Below are 15,587 nucleotides of genomic sequence, written 5' to 3'. Positions count from 1 at the left end.
CTCATGGCATTTTCTGGGCTAAAATCTTTGCAGAAGTAGATCCCTAGGTCTTTCCTCTCGCAGAGCTGCTGGCGGGTTTGAAGCACTGATTTTTGGTTAGCAGACGAGCGCTTATTCAGTTTTACAATCTTGTATAGCTGCTAGTTTGATCATTTGCTAGTCCTCACCACTCTCTCTGTGGTTTCTGAATCTCTCAGTTATCTTTTTTACTTTCTCAGCTTTCTTCTGCCTTGACATATGAAGGCCTATGAAGCCTCAGAAAATTTCAAGGGGCAAGAGAGAATCTTTCACCCCTGTTTTTCATTAGGTTTGGAATAATGTTTTTATTTGTTTGTGCCTTTTAAAAATTATTAAGATGAAACTTATTTTTCCCTTTATAATTCCCCTACTATTTTATTATGAAAATTTTTAAACATACGACAAATTAAAAGGCTAGTATAAAGATCACGTAACAGATATGCTATATATTCTCCTTGTCCAAAAGTATGTCGGGGCCTTGGTGGCACAGTGTTTAAGCATTTGGCTGCTAACCAAAAGGATGGCAGTTCAAATCTACCAGCCACTCCTTGGAAACCCTATGCGGCAGTTCTACAATATCCTAGGGATCGTTATGAGTCAGAATAGACTCGACAGCAACAGGTTTGTTTTTGTGTGTGTGTATGTATATGTCTACACATATGCTGTGTACTTTTTTTCCAAATCATTTGAAAATATTCTACATATATCATGACAATTCATCCATCAATACTTTATGACGCAGAGCTTAAAAAATGAGGGCATTCTTGGCCTGACAGAGACTGGAGAAACCCTGAGAGTATGGCCCCCAGATACCCTTTCAGCTCAGTAATGAGGTCACTCCTGTGGTTCACCCTTCAGCCAAAGATTGAAAAGTCCCATAAAACAAAATGAGACTAAAGAGGCACACCAGCCCCGGGGCAGGGACTGGAAGGCAGGAGAGAACAGGTAAAAGAGAACCCAGGGTAGAGAAGGGAGAGTGTTGACATGTCGTGGGGTTGTTAACCAGTGTCATAGAACAATGTGTATACTAACTGTTTGATGAGAAACTAGTTTGTTCTGTAAATCTTTATCTGAAGTACAATAAAAATAAATTAATTAATTTAAAAAAAAGAGGGCATTCTCCTTCATATCACAATAACATTATCACAACCACCATTGTCAATACCAAAATAATTCTCCAATAGCATTTACAATCCAGTCCATATTCAAATTCCTAAAAATTTCTAAAAATTATCTTTTGTAACGGTTTCTTTTTTTTTTACAAACCAGTAAATAAATATTCAAGTTTAATGCACTGCATTTGGTTATGTTTCTTTAGTTCTAAAACAGTTCTCCTTCAATTTTTTTTTTAAACTTTAAAAAAAGAAAATGAAACGAATGGCTTGTAGAATGTTCCACATTTTGGATTTGTCTGATTATTTCTTTATGATGTGATGTACCTTGTTTCTGTATGCAGTGCAGTGAATTAACTTAATATGGCCTTTCTAACCATAGTCTTTTTAACTGCAGCCAAATGACTGGGTAGAAATATGCAAATGAGGTGCTTGTGGCCCACCACGTGGATTGGATAGCTTGCTAATAATGTAAATAAGGTATGTGGCACTTTTTGGAGGTGGGACCATGCAAATAACCTGTACGGAACCCTAACAAGGGGATTGGTCAGTTTGCCACCCACTAGTCTTAAAATGAGCCATCCTAGGAAGTAGGAAAGGAAGATCTCACTACCACCAAGAAAGAAGAGCCAGGAGTACAGCTTTGGGACCCAGAAACCCTGTGCTGAGAAGCTCCTCGGACCAGGAGACGAAGAGAAAATGAGAGCGAGAGGGAGAAGAGAGAGAGAGAGAGAGAAATATAATAACTAAGACGGTGAGAAGTAGCAGCAGAGAAACAGTGGCAACAGAGGCAGGAGATGACCTGGCCTCCCGGAGTGAGAAAGCTGAGTGGCCTTTGGGCAGAAGCTTCCTGACAGTGCAGGGTGCCTCCAGGCACTTGATGGAGCTAAGTTTGCTGATCCACAGAGCTAGAGCTGAGCGCCTTCAGGTCAAGGCTTACTGGCAGAATAGGGTGTCTCGGGGCACTTATTCGCAGAGCTAAAAGAGTTTTGTAACACTTGCCCTAGCAGGGCAGAGGCTGAGGGGCTAGAGACAGGTGTGCCTGTGGTCACAGCTGAGAAGAGGTTGTCCTGACGGAAGAACTGTATCCTGACTGTTTCTGAACCTGAGTTGTAATCTGTCACTTCCCTAAAAAGCTTCATAACTGTGAGTATGGTCTGTGAGTTCTCTGTGGCCACTGCAACGAATTAGCAAACACAGCAGAGAAACAGAAACTGCCGTGTGAGGGATGGATGGTGTCAGAATTGGCAAAGATGGCAGAGAGGGAGGCATGTCTTACCTCTGCCTCATAGGAATCAGCCTTGGGCTGTTGATCTTGATTCTCCTTCCTCCTTGTAATGTCTTCTGAGACTTGCAGACAAAAACAAACTCAAATTCTCTCACCAGAATGCACATACTTGAACTAAGGTAGGATTTAGTTGGCCACCTACCAATGGGGAATGTGAGAATTGGAGACTAAGCACTAAATAGCAAAACTCACTCGCCCTAACTGCAATTAAAAAAGAAAAGGTTTCAAAGGTTCATTCAAATTCTCAATGATCATTCCTGCATCATGTCAGAAGGGTATGTCCAAGTCAAGTTCATAGTATATGATACAAAAAGTGATCATCAAGATTTTGAATTTTCTCTGAGCTTGTACCTTTGCCATTAATTTATTGTAGACCTGGAAAAACTGAAGGAAACAATTAAGACTTTATTATAATGTAATGAAATAACTAGGTCAAAAAACTAATTGAAGAAATCACTGAACTGTTTCCTTAAAACAAAGACTTTCTGAAATTAAAGAGTTGTGAACGGCATAACGTTCTGAACATTAAGTAGCTCACAAGATTATACTTTCTTACTTGGGTGGCAAGAAATATACTACCAATAAACATGACACTTTGGAACTTCTTTGTTCAGGGAAGCACTGGTATTCAATTTCAAAAGGACATGTGGAATGAACAGATGGCAACAGGAAGCTACACTTATTTCTTATTGCTATAACAGCCCTGAGCACACTAGAGTCAGGTTTTGAAGAACTGCAGAGCTATCTGGTCAAAAATAAATCATAATTTTAAAAGTGACTCATAGATTTTGAGGCACATGAATCATGTTTTAAATTTCTGCAGCTGCCATTAGAATGTCCAAACTATTCCACTTAGGCTCTATCCATCATCAGTCTGCCTCAATATCAAGAGTTACTAAGCTAAGAGCAAACTATGCCTACCAAGCACCTATGTTTTAGAGAAAATAGAAGCCATATGGTAGAACCAACTCCAATTTTCTTCCCTTCACTTATCTCACCTGTGTCTCCAATCATTCCTACTTCCTTCCCTCATATTACTGTCAAAAATACTATAAGCTGAGCACCAAAATTTCTAATTTTACATTAATTACGCTACCCAAAAGACACCAACTAGATGGCAGCTAACAAACAAACAAACAAACAAAAAATGCTCTCCCAAACTGCAAATTGAATTGTCACAATATCCTGGAAATTAGTAAGGTATGTTAGATAAGTGTGTAGGTTTGAGAGTCAAACTGACTATGGTCAATCTCAGTATTCCCAATTTACCAGCTATAAGCCTTGTGGGAGACATTTAACATCTCCAAATCAAAATGTCCTTATTTGTAACATTATCTTCTGCCTTATAGTCTATGGAAAAGTGCTTACACTCTGCTGGTCACAAAAACTGTTCTTGGCAGGGTCACCGATGACCTCCCAATTGCTAATTTCAATGTCAAGTCTTAGTCCTCATCTTACTTGACCAACCAGTAGTATTTGACATATTAGTTGATACTTCCTCTTCCTTGAAACACTCCTTCACTTGACCTCCAAGTCTTTAAACTTTTCTAGTTTTCCCTTCTTAATTGTGCTCATGAGGAACCTGTACTTAGACCAAGAGCCACCATTCGAACAGAACAGGAGGATGCTGCACGGTTTAAAGTCAAAAAAGATCTGTGTCAGGGTTGTATCCTTTCACCATACTTATTCAATCTGTATATTGAGCAAATATAATTCGAGAAGCTGGACCATATGAAGAAGAATGCAGCATCAGGATTAGTGGAAGACTCATTAACAACCCGTGATATGCAGATGACACATCTTGCTTGCTGAAAGTGAAGAGGACTTGAAGCACTTACTGATGAAGATCAAAGACCACAGTCTTCAGTATGGATTGCACCTCAACGTAAAGAAAACAAAAATCCTCACAACTGGGCCAATAAGCAATATCATGATAAAGGCAGAAAAGGTTGAAGTTGTCAAGGATTTCATTTTACTTGGATCCATAATCAATGCCCACAGAAGCAGCAGTCAAGAAATCAAACAACTCATTGCACTGGGCAAATCCGCTGCAAAAGATCTCTTTCAAGTGTTAAAAAGCAAAGATGTCCCTTTAAGGACTAAGGAGCACCTGACCTAAGCCGTGGTGTTTTTAATCGCCTCATATGCATGTGAAAACTGGGAAGGAGTAAGGAAAATTGAACAACTGATGCCTTTGTAATTATGGTGTTGGCAAAGAATATTGAATATACCACAGACTGTCAGAAGAACGAACAAATCCATCTTGGAAGAAGTACAGCCATAATGCTCATTAGGAGCAAGGATGGCAAGACTTCGTCCCGCCTACTTTGCACGTGTTATTAGGAGGGACCAGTTCCTGAAAAAGAATATCATGCTTGATAAAGTAGTAAAAAAAAAAAAAAGTAGAGGGTCAGCAAAAAAGAGGAAGACTACTGATGAGATGGATTGACCCAGTGGCTGCAACAATGGGCTCAAGCATAATTCTGAGGATGGTGCAGGACCAGGCAGTGTTTCATTTTGTTGTACATAAGGTCGCTATGATTAAGAACTAACTTGATGGCACCTAACAACAACAACAGTTTTCCTTCTACCTCTTTGGCTACTTTTTCTTAGTCTCCTTTGTTCATTCTTCCCCATTTTGTGACCTTCAAATGTTGGCAGACCCAGAGCTTAGTACTTGGACTTCTCTTCTCTGGCAACACTCTCTCCCTCAATGATCACATCAAGTCTCACAGCTTTAAATACCATTTAAATATAAACTCCAAACTCACATATCCAGTACCTACCCAACATTTCCATTTGAATATCTATTAAGCTTCTCAAATGTGGTGTGTCCAAAAGTCAGCTCCTGGTCTTCTCCCCCAAAGCTGCCCCTCCTACAGTCTTTCCAATCTCAGTTAACAGCACCTTCATCCTTACAGTTTCACAGGCCAAAATCCTAAATTTGATTCCTCTCTCACACACGTTCACATCCCAATCCATCAGCAAATCCTACCTGCTATACCTTCAAAATATATCCAGAATCCAAGGACTCCTCGACAGCCTCACTACTACCAGTTAATTTTAAATCTCCAGCACCTCCCAGCCTTGCTCCCTTACAGTCTCAACACAGCACACACACTGCTGCTATTAAAAAAGAATTCATAACACAACACACATCTACTCAGAATCTTCCCGTGGCTTCCTATCTCACTTAGAGCAAAAGCCAAACTCTATACAATTGTTTACCATAAAACCCAAACCAAACCCAGTGCTGTCGAGTCGATTCCAACTCATAGTGGATTCCAACTCATAGCGACCCTACAGGACAGGGTAGAACTGACCCATAGAGTTTCCAAGGAGCACTTGGCGGATTCGAACTGCCGACCCTTTGGTTAGCAGCCCAGCAGCCGTAGCACTTAACCACTATGCCACCAGGGTTTCCATTGTTTACCATACATACTAAAAAAAAAAACCCATCACCATACATAAGCGGGGCTATTATTCTCTTCTTGACTATTCTTTTCCATCTGCTCAATGACAGGAAACAGGTTTTTACCTCTGAGCAATGCCCCATCAGACTTCCTCATTGCACACTCCCCTAACCCACACTTCAGGTCTCTGCTAAAATGTCATTTTTTCAGTGAGGCCTTTCCTGACCATTATAAACTTCAACAGCCACCCACCACCCAAATAGTATTTTATTCTACTTTTCCAGAGCACTTATAACCATTTAAATAACATATGTTTTCTGTACTTATTTATTGCCTGTCTCTCCCACCAGAACGTAAGCTCCATGAAGGTGAAGACTTGTGTTTGGTTGGTTCTCTTTTACACTCCCAGTGCCTAGAATTCCTGCCACATAGGAGATACTTACTGAAAAAATGAACAGATTAATAAAAGGTGTTTTGCCTTGGTTTAAAAAAAAAAAATTGTACCCATCAGCAAGTTAAAGCACATTTTGATTTTACACACTCTGGGTGTTATAGGAGAGCTGCTTATCAAATTTCTATAATCTCAACAATTAATACATATCTCCTTAATCAAATTCCTATTAACATACTCATTGTTTTTACCCCAACTCCAGGTTTTACCTATACCTATATTCTAGCCTCTTTTATTCTGTGATGCACACACAGCAAAATATGTCTTAGGAACTATGAAGCAAATTAGTTAACATGGCTTACTTTAACTAATAGCTTCTACACTCACTAAGGCCTGTTAATGAATCACAAAGCTGACTTTTAAACTAAGTAAAGTGACATTTTATTAGTGTGACCTTTTTGCTCTCACTAATGGTGGTTTTTATTGCTTCTATTTGAAACACTTAGGAAAAAAGAAGAGTCTTTAAGGAAGACTGCAAAATAAATAAACCTTTAATGCTAGAACAGAAGGTAATTGGCTTACTCTATCCATTTGTTGATCACTGATGTATATTAACTATCAACAATCAGAGAGAAATATACATGTACAGAACACCAGTAAAATATCTACAGTGAACTAAGGGACATAAATCACAATTGTTAATGTGAATGGGAGAGACTGGTTAAAAAGGCATGCATTTCCATCAATTTACTATTCTAAAAGAGCCCACAGAATAACCCTTAGCACTTCATAAATTTTATCCACCCTGAACTGACCAGTGCCCTAACATTTTACTGTTCCATCATTTTACGGCCTCCACCAGCACTACCACCTCCCCAAAAAAGCTGTATTGCATTAAATATTATCAACACATTTTGGAAAAAGTAGCTACTTTTATTTTAAATACTTAACATTTTAAAAATATAATATATATGTTCTTTAATACAACAGAAATAAAAATTCTACTTAAATGACTCTTTGAATGTAGTCATAATATAGGATTTCTCCTTCCAACAAATCTTTTGTGTTCTAATTAGCAAAGTAGCTTTAAGTATCAGATATTTAAAAAAGAAAAAAGGAACCAAATGTATGGAGTTCAAATTCTAAGTTAACATTACTATTACAGCATCTTAAGAAGGGACATGAGGTGTCTTATTATCAATAACAGGATTTCACTGAACTGTCCATAACTCTCAGTTGATTCTACCTGTGATTAATGGCACGCATATACGTGATATTACTCTTTATAAAGTGCAATGATTAAATGGACAGAATGGAGAGAGAAACTCCAAACCTCATTAACCCTATATGCTAATCACCAAGTTTATCTGTCCCAACAAATAAAAAACAATGCCACAGAGAAATGTATCAGATAAACCCAGCAATAAAGGCACTGCCTACATCCAGGCCTAAGGCTACAAGCAGCGAAGTTATTTCAAGATTTATACTGTTGATTTTGATCTCCTTCTAATAAAGCTCAAAAAGGCAAAGATAGAATATCAACACATGAAAATACCATTTTTTTCTATCAACAATAATCTATTTTAAAATAATATACCACTCACATTATTTTCTAAAAATTACAAAAATTTCATTTCATGTTCTTGGACAATATCACCTAATATTATAAAGATGTCAATCCTCCCTAAAATAAATGTATAAATTCAATACACTGTCAATCAAATCTCTAGTTGAGTTGCTTTTAGAAACTCAAACTAACTCTAAAATATATAGGAAAGAATGAAAATCCACACATAGCTAAGCCAACTTGGAAAATGGGCAAAGGAGAGAAAGCTTGTCCTACCAGCTATTTAACAGTACTAGCCATTAGTGAAGGAGCCCTGGTGTTTGCAGTGGTTAAGCACTCAGTTGTTAACTTACAGGTTGGCAGTTTGAACCCACTAGATGCTCAGCAGAATATGTGGCAGTCTGCTTCCGTAAAGATTAAAAAAAAAACAAAACAAATCCTTTGCCATCGAGTCAATTCCAGCTCATAGCAACCCTAGAGGACAGAGTAGAACTGCCCCACGGGGTTTCCAAGGAGCACCTGGTAGATTCGAACTGCCAACCTTTTTGGTTAGTAGCCCTAGCTTTTAACCACTACACCACCAGGGTTTCCTCTGTAAAGATTACAGACTAGGAAGCCTTATGGGGCAGTTCTACTCTGTCCTATAGGATCACTATGAGTCAGAATCGACTCGACACACATAAAAACTCCAACGGCCATCGGGGAATTGGAAATTACTGGAATACAGCTATCATCATTATTGTGGGAGGTCTAGTTGATTTGAGCTCACAGTTACCCCATGTGAACTGCCCCATAGAGTTTTCATGGCTGTAGTCTTTATGGAAGCAGATCAACAAGTCTTTCTCTCATGAAGATGCTGGGTGGGTTTGAACTGCCAACTTTTTGGTTAGCAGTTGAGCACTTAGTCACTGCATCACCACAGCCCCTTAAACATATTAAACCAAATGCGTTGCCGTCGAGTCGATTCCAACTCATAGCGACCCTACAGGACACAGCAGAACTGCTCCACAGGGTTTCCAAGGAGCAGCTGGTGGATTTGAACTGCCAACCTTTTGGTTAGCAGCTGAGCTCTTAACCACTCTGCTAACGGATTCCAAACGGCTCCAAACATCTATTAGAAAACTTTAAAAGATAGTGACAATACAAACGTTGGCAAGAATACATAGAAAATAGATCTCTATATGTTGCTGGTGAGAATGTAAAATGGTACATAGCCATTCTGGAAAACAGTTTGACAGTTTTTTCAAAAACTAAACATACATTTATTGTGCCAACCAACAATCACATTCCTGGGCATATATCCCAGAAAAAAAAAATAATGAAAATTTATACCCACACACACAAAAAAAATGTACAAGAATGTTCATAGCAGCTTTATTTGTAATAGTAAAAAACTGGACACAGCCCAACCAAATGTCCTTCAACAGGTGAATGATTAAACAAACTGTGGTAAATACGTACCATGAAACACTACTGAACAATACAAAAGAACTATTCATACAAGCAAGAATTTTGATGAATCTCAAGAATTATCTCATCAAACAATCTGGATGAATCTCAATATCAAAAGCTCCCAAAGTGTATGATTCCATTTATATAACATTCTCAAAATGATAAAACTAAACAGATGGAAAACCAATGAGCGGTTACCAGGAGTTAGGAATGGCAGGGGTGGGAAGGTGGGTGTAACACAAAGGAGATATTTGTGGGGATGAAGCAGCTCTGAATCTTGATTGCAATGGTGGTTACACAAATCTACGTGAAAAATGGCATGGAACTACACACAGTCGTTGTATCAATGTCAATTTCCTGGTTTTGATATTTTACTATAATTGCATAAAATGTAACCACCTAGGGAAACTGAGTGAAGTTGTATAAAATCTAACCACTGGGAGAAACTAGACATCTCTGTACTATTTTTGCAAATTCCTATGACTCTATAACTTTTTCAAAATAAAGCTAAAACAAAACAAATGGGAAGAATTATTCACATAGGGGAAAAATACTACAAAGTCATAATAATAAAACAGCATGGTATTACAGCAAGAACAGACAAATAAACCAAAGGAACAAAATACAGTGTTCGGAGTACAAATGAGAACTTAATGTAAAATAAATGTGGCAGCACTTACCTATGGGAAAGACGAGAATGGTGTTGGGAAAATCGGTACACTATATTCAAAATTAAAAAACAGATCTCTACTTTATGACATACGAAAAGATAGACTCTAGATATATTAAAGACCTATATGTTCAAAGGAAAACTATGAAGTTAGTAGTGCATAATATAGGAAAGTAACTCTGTGTCACATGGTTGGAGGAAGACTTCATAAACAAAACCCACAAAACAAACTCTGAGAAAAAATATAATTAATTTGATTATATCAAAATTGAAATTTCTGTTCAATGAACGACATCATAAAAGTTATAGACAAGAGATCACAATAGAAGGTCCTGGACAGAATGGGAGAAAAATGCAGAAAAAAAATTCAAATTCACAAAAAAGACCAAACTTAACAGACGGAGACTGGAGGAACCCCCGACTGTGGCCGCAGGACACCCTTCTAACTCAGAACTGAAGCTACTTCCAAAGTTATTCTTTCAGTCAAAGGTTAGACAGGCCTACAAAACAAACAATAACACAAGTGAGGAACAGGATTCTTACACCAATCAAGTACGTGAGACCAAATGGGCAACACCTGTCCGAAAGCAAAGATGAGAAGGCAAGAAGGGACAGGAAAACTGGATGAATGGTAACGGGGAATCTGGGATGGAGAGGGGAAGAGTGCTGACATTCTGTGGAGTTTGCAACCAATATCACAATACAAGCTGTGTATAAATTTTTGAATGAGAAACTAATTTGCTCTGTAAACTTTTACTGAAAGCATGCATACACAAAGGAATAGACAAATAACAGGTTAGGAACAAATAGATTTGTAATATTTAAAGGACTAATATCTAGGAAATGCAAGGAATTCCTGCAAATCATCAAGAAAAGGACTGACACCCCAAAATAAAAATGGTTAAAGGGATGAACAATTTTAGGGAAGAATTTTACAAAAGAAGAAACTCAGAAAGATAAAATGCACAAGAAGAAATACTCAAACTCATTAGTAATCAGTGAAATGTAATTTAAAATGAGATTTTACCCCACATCTAGTAGTCTGGAAAGATTAGGGTGCTGGATTACACAAAGATTGGTGAGGATACAAGAACATAGAAATGCTCATGAACTGTCCACAGGAGTATAGACCATTGCAACCAGAGGTGTCATGGGGCGGGGGGGGGCCACACTTCACACTGTCAGAGGAGGTAACACCAAAATGACTCTATAAAATTTTTGACCAGCATTTCAGCAGAAATGTATTATTTTTTATAAAAAAATCTCTGTAGTTAGTTATAACAACAAAAACATTTTTTCATAAACCTAGCTTATATTTATCAATACACCCTCTATGCTAACTTACTTTTTGAACCTTCTAAATGTGGTTGCTATGAGTCGGAATCAACTCACCATAACGGGTTTGGTTTGGGAGTCCTTGTTGCGAAGTGGTTAAGAGTTCAGGCTGCTAACCAAAAGGCTAGCAGTTTGAATCCACCAGCGGCTCCTTGGAAATCCTATAGGGCGGTTCTACTCTGTTCTATAAGGTCGCTATGAGTCGGAATCAACTAGACAACATACAACAACTCCAGTCAGGGCTGTCATTATTACTCAATTACGATGATGCTTAGACTCATGTGGTCTCATCTGCAGGGCTAAAAGGACACGCGATTTTTTTCATCGTTGCCTGTATTTTTATAGTCACAGATTTTGTCAAATTTTCTGGTGTTTTAGCTACAATGTTGTGGTATTTAGTATTTCTGAACCTATATCAATAACTTTTTTTGAGAATGAAGTAGTAATTAAAGGAAAAGAAGGAGTGATATATAGAAATTACAATTTATAAGTAACAGTACAAAAAACATTACTAAGGATTCTGTATGGTCTGGAACAGGAGGAGGTCTGTGGGCGGGTGACACCATGAGTTAAATCACTGGATGACACCAATTCTAGTGACACCACTGATTGCAATTTATTCTGGAACACAATCTGCTGCTGTAACAGAAATACCACAAGTGGACGGCTTTAACAAAAAGAAATTTATTCTCTCACTGTCTAGTAGACTACAAATCCAAATTCAGGGCGTCAATTCCAGGGGAAGCCTTTCTCCTTCTATCGGCTCTGGAGGAAGGTCTTTGTCCTCAATCTTTCCCTGGTCAAGGAACTTCTCAGTGTAGCGACTCTGGGTCCAAAGGATGTGCTATTCTCCTGGCTGTAGTTTCTTGGTAGTATGTCCCCATGTCTCTCTACTCGCTCTTTTCTTTTATTTCTCAAAAGAGACTGGCTTAAAACAAAACCTAATCTTGTAGATTAAGCCCTGCCTCATTAATACAACCGCTCTAATCCCATCTCATCAGCATCATAGAGACAGGATTTGCAACACATAGGAAAATCAGATCACATGAGAAAATGGTATACATTCACACAATCATGGCCCAGCCAAATTGATATTTTTGGGTGACACAATTCAATCCATGACAGAAAGGTTGCATATAATTTGATGGGCGGGAAAATGGAGTGGGGATTGGAAATAAAAGGGAATAAGTCAAAAAAAAAAAAAAAATGAGAGAGAGGCCTTGGACAGCTTGATGACAATCACTGAATTGAGTAAGATTAACTGAATTCCTGAAATGAACTCTGAGAACTCAGAGCTCAAAGAGAGCACAGCAATAAAGCTGAATGTCAACCTACTCTTCTCATTTCCTGTTGCTATAGAGATGATTCCACTCATAGTGACCCTACAGGATAGAGTAGAATTGCTCCATAGGGTTCTCAAGGAGCGACTGGTGGATTCAAAATGCCGACCTTTCGGTTAGCAGCTGAGCTCTTAACCACTGTGCCACCATGGCTCCGTCCTTCTCATTACAAAGGCACAAAACCAGCTCACTACTTTTAAGGTTTTCAGTGCAGAGACTGTTACATAAATAAACTACCCTACTTTCTTTAATTTCAAAATAGAATTTATATCCAAGACAAAATAAAAGGGAATTTTTGACATATGCGACTCAAGACCTGAGAAACAAGAAAAACCGAATGCATCGTCATCAAGTCAAATTCCGACTCATAGCAATCCTATAGGACAGAACAGAGCTGCCCCATAGGGTTTCCAAGGCTGTATATTTTTACAGAAGACAACTGCCACGTCTTTCTCCCACGGCGCAGCTGGTGGGTTTGAACCACCAACCTTTTGGTTAGCAGCCAAGGGCTTAACTACTGTGCCACCATGGCTCTTTCACTACCCCAGAGTTTAAGTTAAATTCCCACAGTGATACTCAAGAAACAAGGCAAAGCCCAAGCCCTCTGATTCATCAATCATCAAGATCTTTTAAAATTTGGCTACAGGTGGCAGTAAGAAAATATAAAGTATATAGCCTAGTTTTGCTGTTAATTAGGGCTCTGAAGCAGTTAGAAAATATACACGTAAAAACAAATAAATACCTCTACCACAATCTCTAACCAAAGTTAAGAATGAGGCATTTACTATCTATTTATACTGAACTATTTTTGCAATCTGAAATAAATAAGATCTGTTATTTTGAAAAAAAAAATCATGACAGCTGTTGATTCTTTATAATACAAGCATTTTCAACACATGATTTTCACTTGTAAGCCTCCTTCCACCACCATACTGTCACAGGTTTGCTTATAAAGCAAGAAGTATGTCTAAACTAGATACTTTGTGAGACGAAATTTCAAAAACTCATTCAGTTTCTCAGACAACAGGCAAATCTTGCAATCTTGGACTTTTGCATTCTTGCCCATAAAGTCCTAAATGATAAACATACCAAAGAGTTACAGCTTGTCTTTTTTGCCTCATGGCAAATGTTACAATGAAAGAAAGCTGTAGCTGTCACTGATTAGATCCCAAAATCAGCAGTAACAACAATACCAGTGAAGCTTTGATGCAACTGCGGCTGGCACAAGGTCAGACTACTTTTTGTGGCTGTCAGTTACCTGTTAAGAACCAGCAAATTCTACCTAGAACTGGAGAAACTGGCATAGCAAGTGAATCAAAAACATAAAGTACGATTTCTGAATCAAAGGCAGGGTAGTGCTGACTCCTAACATATAGCTTCAGAACACTGAAACCCATTAGTAAGTGGAATAGCAGGTATCCTCTTAGACCAAGTCCTAGGGCAAAAGGATGAGAACTGACAGGCAGTATCTCAAAGCTGAAACTCTAACAGACCCCTCAGTGCCGGCAGGCAAAAAACAACACTCCACTTTTAGGCAAGGACAAACTAAAGAGTAATACCAGCAGCCTAGGAGAGACCTTGGCTTGAGTACTCCAACAGCAAGCAAAGCACTACCCAAAAGCACTGTCAATAACCACCCACCCATCACCACTACCCACCTTACCCCCGTTTAGGTTGCCCTTTAATATAAGAAGGTCCCATCTCGAGATCAAAGCCACTGTCAACACAAGCAAATGCCACTCACTAGGCAAAGACCCCTGCAGGACCCCCACGCTCCTGGCACAGGCGCCTAGCTGTGGGCCTGGACCCGCAGGCGAGGCTCGGGACAGAGCTTTCGAGCAGCAGCGCTCTTACAGCTGGCGGAGTCTCCGCTCGAGTGGGGCTGATGACCCTTGACCCCCGATCCCTGACCCCCGATCCCTGACCTCCGCAGTACAGGCACAACCCGCGCAGGGGTTCCCGTGGGGAAGATGGAAAGCGTCCTTACCTGTCACAGCCTCATCTCATGCGGCGATATCTTCTGTCTGTCCACCCGTGGGCGCCCCAGCAAATAGGACAAGGCGAGGGCGTATGCAAGGAGAATATGGGATGGGCAACGCCGGTGGGAAACCTTGGGGACGGCCACCCCTGTCCAGCCGCCGTCTCCCTGCCGAGGCTGCAAGTGCAGTGTCCGTTGCTGTCGCTGCCGCTGCCGCCACCGCCACCGCCGCCGCCGCCGCCGCCGCTGCAGTAAATCAGCTGACACTAGCCTCAACCGCCGTGTCTTTCGCGGCAACTGTCGCAAAAAAAAGGAGGGGGAGGAAAATGCTCACAATTTCCAACCCCTCAAGACCTAAGCCGGCACCGAAGCAGCCGGCTGAGTTACCGTGGAGACCGAACGCCGATGAGAGGGACAACTGTGGGCAAGAAGTGAACGGTCGCCATCTTGATTGTGGGAAGTCTGTTCTAGGCTCTTTTTTCACTTCCAGCTCTCAAGCTGGGAGGACCAAGATGGAGGAAGGATGAAATGGCAAGACTAGGTCTTCCCTGGAACAGGGATGTTGCCTATTTACCCTTCTAGCCTCACGGCTGCATCCAGGAGCCTGGAAGATGTGAGCTCTGCATGTTGGTTTCTGTTTCCCCTCCGACCCTGGCTGTTGCCCATGACACAGAGGGCCAGACAGAGAAGGAACTCTGCTACCTGCTTAGAGCAAGGCAGACCTTGTACAACCCTCCTGTAAATAGGAGGAAATGAATAGCCACTTTCGCGTGGGCGGCAGGGAAGTGTCATGGAGCCTGAGCTCAGCGTTCAAAGGCGTATGTTCAAATCCATGTTCCTACACTGCACACCGTTAGTGTCATCTTGGGCAAGTTGCTTCCCTTTTCCCTCTCTTCAGTTTCCCCATTTAGAAAATAGGGTAACAATCTGGTGGATGTCCGGGAGATTAACCAAGTTTAATAAACGTTAATTATGCTCGCCCATCTGGCTGCCAAATATTTGTTGAATGAATGAATGAAGCGG

At 40.0% G+C, this 15,587-nt stretch overlaps 1 protein-coding gene across 4 annotated transcripts in view; it reads right to left on the bottom strand.

Moving 5' to 3' along the window:
- WDR7 (WD repeat domain 7) overlaps positions 1–15,076 on the bottom strand; it is a 412,772-nt gene extending 397,696 nt beyond the window's left edge. For 3 of the 4 annotated variants that reach the window (XM_049901825.1, XM_049901822.1, XM_049901823.1), the window contains exon 1: positions 14,574–15,076. The gene's annotated coding sequence lies outside the window, so the exon portion shown is untranslated. The remainder of the gene's footprint in view (positions 1–14,573) is intronic. The other variant, XM_049901824.1, reaches the window with a different exon arrangement.
- Positions 15,077–15,587: the final 511 nt, after the last annotated feature.

This window comes from Elephas maximus, chromosome 11 (genome assembly GCF_024166365.1).
Source record: "Elephas maximus indicus isolate mEleMax1 chromosome 11, mEleMax1 primary haplotype, whole genome shotgun sequence".
Taxonomy (NCBI): Eukaryota; Metazoa; Chordata; class Mammalia; order Proboscidea; family Elephantidae; genus Elephas; species Elephas maximus.
Note: the sequence above shows the minus strand (reverse complement) of the source record. Positions and strands in the feature narration are given on the sequence as shown.